This window comes from Gigantopelta aegis, chromosome 1, assembly GCF_016097555.1.
Source record: "Gigantopelta aegis isolate Gae_Host chromosome 1, Gae_host_genome, whole genome shotgun sequence".
NCBI classification, from domain to species: Eukaryota; Metazoa; Mollusca; class Gastropoda; order Neomphalida; family Peltospiridae; genus Gigantopelta; species Gigantopelta aegis.
The window spans coordinates 46,566,597-46,576,120 of NC_054699.1; positions in this window are offsets into that span (position 1 = coordinate 46,566,597).

A 9,524-nucleotide genomic window follows, 5' to 3' on the forward strand; every position below is an offset into this window, starting at 1 on the left:
GTAGCATTAGTAGCAAGGGATCTTTTATATGCACCATCCCATAGAAAGGATGTACATGTATGATTAAGGACCACACATAATGAGAGAGGAAACCCACAGACGCCATGCCATGATGTACTTTCTCCGATTAGCAGCAAGTGCTATTTTATATGCACCATCCCAGAGACAACATGTAATACTGAGTTGAATGTCTCCACTCGGGCAAGTTAGTAGGAAAATTACTTGTCCCACATCACTTATCTGGGACAAATGTATGTCAAAAGTACCACATGTTTGACAGTGATCAATAAATCAATGTGCTCTAGTGGCGTCGTTAAACAAATCGAACGACACATTTTAATGTAAAACCTTGGGGCCTTGTTCAGAAAGGGGGCGGGAAGTAGCCCAGTGGTGAAGCGCACTCGCTCGATTGGCGGTCGGCATGGGATCGATCCCCGTCGGTGGGCCCATTGTGTTATTTCTCGTTCCAGCCAGTGCATCACAACTGGTATATCAAAGGCCGTGGTATGTACTACCCTGTATATGGGAATATTAAAATAATGAAAAAATGTGATACCACTTAATGAAGCTTTCTGAAGAAAGAAAGAAATGTTTTATTTAACGACGCACTCGAGACATTTAATTTACGGTTATTTGACGTCAGACGTGGTTAAGGACCACACAGATATTGAGGGAGGAATCCAGCTGTCGCAACTTCTTGGGCTACTCTTTTTCGATTAGCAGCTAGGGATCTTTTATATGCACCACCCCATAGACAGGATAGCACATACCACGGCCTTTGATGTACCAGTCGTGGTGCACTGGCTGAAGCGAGAAATAGCCCAATGAGATCGATCCCAAACCAACCACGCATCGAGCGAGCGCTTTACCACTGGGTTACGTCTCGCCCCTGGGCCTAAGTTGGAGGTGCACCTATGTTTTGATAGAGCAGTTAACTTAATACCACAGTCCCTGCCACTGGTGATAAATGTGACTTTTTTTTTTTTTTTTTTTTTTTTTTTTTTTTTTTTTTTTTTTTTTTAAAGAGTTTCATCGGGGCAAAACATTTATGCACCTCAAATTTTGTGCGAAACTAGGGGCGTTGTAAAAACATCCGGTTATATCAAAGATGACCCATGAAAGGTACTATTTTCTTCAGTTAATACTTTGATGTAGGGGTTATAGTTACAGTACTGATGTTTATGGGTCATTGCATACAGTGTTTTTAAACACAGACGTTAACATTGTCGCCTATGGGATTTCATTTGGTATAGTACAACCTTAAAGGATGCTAGAAACCATCATGTCCACAGTTGTTTACGGACTCTTCAGTATGGACATAATGCGAGACGTAGCTCAGTGGGTAAAGCGCTCGCCTAATGCGCCGTCTGTTTAGGATCGATCCCCGTCGGTGAACCCATTGCAGTGGCGGAAAAAGAAAATCCTTTTTTTTTTCTTCTTCTTTTTTTTTTTTTTGGGGGGGGGGGGGGGGGGGGCATTCCACCTCATGTCACATGTCCCGATCCGCCTCTGCATTGGGCTCTTCAAAAACGTATCAGTTGCGTAACTGTTTCTCACCCGGATGTCAAACGGTGCAGTGTGACAAATAGTGACACAATAGATGTTGAATATTTGCTCAACATGAGGGTGCTAAAAATATATATTGAATATTTCAAATGATATCTCCATACATTATTCCTACGTTTCATTAAGAGAGGCAGGATTTGCCTTGGGGCCCCACATTGATTAAAAGGTCGTATTACATAGGTGTCATTACTTGCTGAATACTCTTGTCTTCCTTCTAGCTATGCTAATCCGGTGAAGGACTCGAAACCATGACGACAATTGTGAGGATACCGCGAACCTTGGCATGACTCTTATATTTAATTTGTTATTGTACACGGACACAGAAATTGATGTTTGGTCAGGAATCTGGTGAATCTAAATGTTACTTGAATTATTAAATGTCATTTTGAGGACACAAAAGGTCAGGACGCAACTCGAAATAAACTGTAATTGGAGAATTTGCATAAAACATTGACATGCCATATAAAAAAGAATATAGTTGATTATGTGAAATACACTAAACTTATTAAATATGTTTTTCATGTTATTTTATTTATAAGAGTTTTCATATATGCGTACATATTTGCATGTGCGCACATACGCACACACACACTGACATTGAACTGGAACGAATTTTAGTTTGGCCATATTTTCAGTTATGTAGAATATTTCTTTGAAAATTATTAAAATGTAAGACCTTTTAAGCCAGACCAAATGTTGTAGCCACTTAGTATAAACAATTAGCAATTGGCTAATTTAGTAATGGACAAGGTCAGTCGTACAAACAAACATACAAACATACATACATACATGCATACATACATACATACATAAAAACAAATATACATACAAACACAAACAACATACATACATACATACATACATACATATACATACATACATATATATATACATACATACATAAATTAAGAAGACGTTTTATATGAATAACAGTGCTACTTTCTACATACCAAATAAACCAAAGTGATTTCTTTGGGGCATCCTCACACCAAGGTGCAAACAGACAGGATCACCACTTATGTCCAATCATTTAATCAGGACATGATATTTACTATCACATGTCGATAACACAACTTCCAACAGATTGTGTATAAACACTCGGATACTGCACACGCTTTGGTATGGTGTATGCCAAAAACACACCTGAGCTGGGGCTGGGGCCGGGGCTGGGGCCGGGGCTGGGGCCGGGGCCGGGGCTGAGGCTGATGAGTATGGTACCATTTAAAAAAAAAAAAAAACCCGCTCTGAATCGAATGTGACAAAACACTTCGCAACTAGATCTGGCAGAAGACGACATGAAACATGATCTAACATAATTTGACAGCACCAGACTAACCAGACCCAGATTCAACGTTGGTGTGTAGCGGACCTTAGTGTATCAATGCGTTGAAGTTCAGCTCTAGGACGATGTGGTCCATAAAGCCTGGCCTAAACCCTGACTTGATAACTAAAGCAAATGATATCTGTCAACATTGATCGCCATGTGTTGGACACCTATGTAGCCGGTGCACGTGTGAACCCATGGTTTCATCCCACCAGAAAGAACCATATCCAGAAAACCAAGGAATCTGCTAAAGTTGCTTATACGAAGAACGTGATGTGGATCCTTGCAGAGCAAACTTATCCACAGGGTCGGCGAATCCCGAGGTGGACCAGGTTTAACATCAACCAGATGCCAAGCTCAGAAGATGTTGCCCTTCCCAATACACCAGTCACAAAGTTAACCATAGTGTTTGAATTATTCAACAATCAGAACTAATCATGGTGAAACTACTTGTTGAAAAATTATGGTTGTTATGAATCAAACTCATAATTGAACACATTTTAAACATTTTTAAGGTGTCTTTCAGTGGGGTCCATGATTGTAAACATTGCAATCATGCTGTCAGGGTACATAAGTACGTCTAAGAAACTAATAAGGGGGATGCACAGTGTGGGTGAAGGACAGCAGTGACTTGATAGTCATTCTTAGCTTGGTTGGCGATTTTAACAGAAATTCAATACTGTTTTGTAAAGTCCACTCGTAGGTGACAATGTGGATAGAGAGCTATCCACATACTGTATGTCCTACATTCACCTGCTAGAGGATGTTATATTTGGCCTTCTGTGTACTTTTCATGTAGGGAACTGGGTTGTGTACCTCAATGCCATAAGAACTATGATCTCATGGTGTTTTGCCTATCAACTATCAACTATATCAAGTACCTAGCCCCGACATTTTCTCTCAAGACGAATTTCCCAAAGATGAATCCTGACAAACATGAAGCTTGAAAGATGGGCCACTTTAAGATGCCTAGCAACAACCATGTTGAGTGGATCCCTGTGAACTAGATTACTGAGGTTACAATAAACATACTCAGACTTCTGGAGACCTGGAAGTACGAGTTATAAAACAATGTTATTCACACTGAGCCTAGCAGTACTTTCCTAGGTCATTTAAAAAGTAACAAATAAAAATTCCATCATAGTTACTGACCAAGAATGAAAAGAAGTCCAGGAAGCAGTATCAGCAGTTGTTTTCGTCATCAAAGGATGGGTCCATTCACAAAGAAGTAGGACCTCATTAGCATTTCCACTGCAAAGGTAGCTTCCAGAGATATCACCACCTTTAGACGAGTCATAAATGCCTTTAAATGTGAGAGACTACAAAAAAAGAAGAAGTTTTATTTAACGACGCACTCAACACATGTTTTTACTTTTTACGGTTATATTGCGTCAGACATATGGTTAAGGACCACACAGATAATGAGAGAGGAAACCCGCTGTTGCCACTTCATGGGCTACTCTTTTCGATTAGCAGCAAGGGATCTTTTATATGCACCATCCCACAGACAGGATTGTACATACCACGACCTTTAATATTCCAGTCGTGGTGCACTGGCTGGAACGAAAACTAGCCCAATAGGCCCAACGACGGGGATCGATCCCACACCGACCGCGCATGTCTTTCTTTCTTTTACCATGGGTAATTGATGATATCACACTGCTGTTAAACTCAGAATTGTGATCAATGTTAGCTAACTGAAAGTTAATATCGCAGATGCTATCTAATTTACACGCCAAAAGGTTAGATAGCTGCACCTGAATTGACAGGTTGTGCCAGCGACAGAAAGCCAAGTCAAGGAAAAAGTAGGGTTTGTTTTACTTATCTGGATGGTTTACCAATCACACAGGATTTAAATAGCATTGGCTGAATGATCGAATTAGGTGTAGGACTAAAGCATGAACCTGGTTGTATTCCATACATCAAAGTGTACGGTAAAAGGTGGTAAAAGGATAACGCCTCAGCCTTTACTTATTAATTGTGTACAGATACGAAAGAAACTTAAGAACAATAAATCACCAGGTCCAGACATGATCACCAATGAGATGCTTACTCATCTTGACAGTGCAGAAATCACCAGGTCCAGGCATGATCACCAATGAGATTCTTACTCATCTTGGCAGTGCAGCATTCACCAGGTCCAGACATGATCACCAATGAGGTGCTTACTCATCTTGACAGTGCAGAAATCACCAGGTCTAGACATGATTACCAATGAGGTGCTTACTCATCTTGACAGTGCAGAAATCACCATGTCCAGACATGATGACCAATGAGATGCTTACTCATCCTGACAGTGCAGCAATCACCAGGTCCAGACATGATCACCAATGAGATGCTTACTCATCTTGACAGCGCAGAAATTGGAGGTTTTTAATCGCAGCTGGGAAGACTGTGTTCTTCCGCAAATCCTGGAGAGAAGCCACAATGATTTTTTTCTACAAGAAAGGACAACTCACAAGAAGAATGCCACCAGCTACCGTCCAATCAGCCTCACCAGCTCTGTTGTCAAGACACTACAAAGAATAATCAACCAACGCCTCTGATGGTATCTTAAAACTGAGAATATCTTGGCTCCCGAGCAAACAGGCTACAGACAGTTTCACAGTACAGAAAATCAGGCAACATATCTTTCTCAAGAAATTGCAAATGCATTTCAGGAGAAGAAACACGTGTTTGTTACCTGGATATATCTACAAAAGGCTTTCGACAAGATCTGCATTGATGGTCTCATTGTCAAGTTACAGAGATGTGGTATAACTGGAAACATGCTCTCATGCGTCAAATCATACCTTCACAACCGTAGAGCAAGGATCAGAGTTGACAGAAAACAAAGCCAAAACGTACTTTTGCGACATGATGTCCCACAGGGAGGACTCATATCACCCATCTTCATCAACGATCTGATACAAGAACTCACCAAAGGAATACTAGCTGCTCTCTATGCTGATGACTTGGTGATGTGGTGCAAGGAAGAATATATGCTACTACTGCCACCTACAGAATGCAGATAGCGGCAGACTAGCTTTTAGAATGGTCACAACAATGGCGTGCGGCTATCAAATAAGACATGTCTTCCACCATACCTTTTTACTCTATCACTGAATCAAAAAGCGGGAATTATTAAAATGGCATTACTCCGCTGAAGAGTAAAGAAGAAGCAACATACCTTGGTGTCACCTTGACAACTTGGAAACCACACATCCAAAAAAGCATAAACAAAATCTAGACACACGCTAGCCATTATGTGGAAACTAGTAAGGACCAGCTGGGGAGCAAATGAGAGGATCCTCAAGAGAGTATATGAATGAATCATAAGACCTCATCTCGAGTACGGTTCAACAGCCTGGTCATCGACAGCAAAGACAAACCAGCAAACTCTAAACAAGGTTCAAAATCAAGTTTGCGAATCATTGGGGCCGTTCAAATATTACGTAACGCTATTTTTGTCAAAATTAGACACCCACCCCTTGTAACGCCCCGTAACGCTTGGACTTACACCCCCCCCCCTCCCCCTAAGCGTTACGTATTATTTGAATGGCCCCATAGCAGAATCTTTGAAGTCTACACCTGTTAATGACATGGAAAAAACTGTTACAATACAGCCACTCAGTGAGAGGAGAGAAACCAAGATCATCGTCCAGGCAGAACAATTCAAGTACCTGCCCAAATATCCATTGAAACAGAGGATGGAGGGTCTGAAAAAGAACCGTCTCAAACGCAGCAGTTTCATCCACCAAAGTCGGAGACTTATCACAGAGCACGAAGCCAACCGTCTAACAGAGACTCCTCCATTTAGTCCAGCAGATCCCCCACAGCCAAGGAAGTTTGAACTAGCTAATCTACAGATCCGCATATCTGTCCCACAAGTAACCTCAGGAGATTCCCAAGGTGACATCGTCAAATGATCTTTGACTATGGCCAGGATCAATGAGCAGTATCCAGAAGAATCCTGGATCCATGCATACACGGATGGCTCATCAACAAATGTGACCAATGGAGGTACAGGTGTGTTTGTTAAGTTCCCCTCAGGAAACATCTCCAAAGTGGACATCCCTCACCGGCACCTACAGTCCCAACTATAATGCAGAGGCCCAAACTCTAATGCAGGCCGCTACCATGATTAAGGACTCCAAAGATGAATGTCAACAAGTCGCCCTTCTGTCAGATGTTCGTTCAGTCAGGGGGAAACATTCTTCATCTAATGGAAGGCATCCAAGAACTTGCAAAGGAAATACGAGTGTCCCTACAATTGATTCCAGCTCACTGTGGAATCCCAGGAAATGAGGAAGCAGACAGGCTAGCCAAGCTAGGAGCAAAACAAATGCAACAAAACAACAAAGTTGTGGAAATTACAAAGTAACCGCCAACTTCGTCATGACAGTTGCCAGACTGACCCTAGCATTACGAAGATGCTTTAATGACTAAAGGTGGTTGTAAATGCATTTGTTTCTGCAGTGAGTGAAGGTAAATGGCTATCTGGTCGCCATTGTGTTTGTACTTAGTCATTTCATTTCGTAGTTTTTGCTTCTGTTTCGTACATACGAACTTATATTAGGAGATCAAATCCATTTTGGTTTACTAACAAACATTAGGAATAAAACGTTTGTTTCGTTTAACGACGCCACTAGAGCATTGATTTATTAATCATCGGCTGTTGGAAGAAGGAAATGTTTTATTTAATGACACACTCAACACATTTTATTTACGGTTATATGGCGTCGGACATATGGTTAAGGACCACACAGATACTGAGAGAGGAAACCCGCTGTCGCCACTTCATGGGCTATTCTTTTCGATTAGCAGCAAAGGATATTTTATATGCACCATCCCACAGACAGGATAGTACATACCACGGCCTGTTTTACACCAATTGTGGAGCACTGGCTGGAACGAGAAGTAGCCCAATGGGTCCACTGACGGGGATCGATCCTAGACCGACCGCGCATCAAGCGAACGCTTTACCACTGGGCTACGTCCCGCCCCTCATCGGCTATTGGATGTCAAATATTTGGTAATTTCAACATATAGTCCTAGAGAGGAAACCCGCTACATTTGTTACATTAGTAGTAAGGGATCTTTCATATGCACCATAACTCAAATGGATAGCACATACCACGAACTTTCATATACCAGTCGTTGTGCACTGGTTGGAACGAGTAATAGCCCAATGGACACACCGACGGGGATCGATCCCAAACCAACCGCGCATTAAGCGAGGGCTTTACCACTGGGTTACGTCCCGCTCTATAAACATTAGGACGCCTAAAACACATTGAATGTTCCGTCACTGATATTTTAAACAAACTGTATATATGATTCCCGTCGTTAACTCGGGGCAGTTTCTTTAAAACAACATCTCATGTTCAATCAGAAAGTAAAATCCAGCAGCATGCTATTTATCAGATACTTCTTTGCTATCCAGTTTTTATTACAAAAGAACGCAAAAGTTCAAAATCCAATTTAATCATCATCATCATCATCATCATCATTTATTTATTTTACTATTATTTTTTTAACAGAGGCCACTAGATTGATTCTAGTCTCGGCTTTACACTACGTGATATGGGGAGAAGGAATATATATATATCTATCTATATGTATATGTATGTGTATATGTATGTGTATGTGTATATATAATATCTTACAGTTTCATTGCAATCTTTTCAGATGACATGCTTTAGGAACTTGATAACTTTGCAAATTAGATGTAAACTAATCAAGATCCGCGCCACATATTCTTACCTCATTTGAATATCAAGTAATGGCGGACTGGAATTAAAGTTGCGTGTACAGTTTACAAAAACACATTGTATTAAGTTTGAGATTATATGATAACGAGATTATTACCCTCGTGTGTTTCAGTTTCGTCAATATCATATATTAAGAATAAAAATAATGTATTAAGCTCGCCAGAGGCTCGCATAATACAATTATTATTTCTAATATATCATATTGACGATATCGAAAAAAACTCTCTCTCTCTCTCTCTCTCTCTCTCTCTCTCTCTCTCTCTCTCTCTCTCTCTCTCTCTCTCTCTCTCTCTCTCTCTCTCTCTCTCTCTCTCTCTCTCTCTCTCTCTCTATATATATATATATATATATATATATATATAACACATATTTATCGTCAGACAATACTACTTTCCATTTGTGTCCTCCAACGTCACAGTCTACAGCTTGGTAACACAATATGCAACAAAACCGATAACCTCTCAATGCCGTTAATGATCTCATGGGCACATTGATCGTTACACGACAGGTCATGCTGTTACAGTCATGGCCAAAACAATATGTCCTGCTCACAAAACATGATAATTGCAGAAATGCGTCATCAGCTATGTAATTCTATGAAAAAAAGAAAGAAAACCCAGACAGAGCCGAAAGTAGTTTCCAGTGTCGGATATCAAATTGTGCACTGCTTTATAGACACCTGAACCCGTTATCAAACTACATCAGACATATCTCGCTGTTAAAGCTTTTTTTTCTATCTTTCTGTCTTTTTTGTGTGTGTCCTTTTTGGACCGATAACTTACTGTTTATAAAGAACATTCGAGAATTTATTAGTGAAGAAAGGTTTGTTTAATCTCAGGGCAGTATGGCGCCGAACAGGGCAAGAAGGTGCCATACTATTG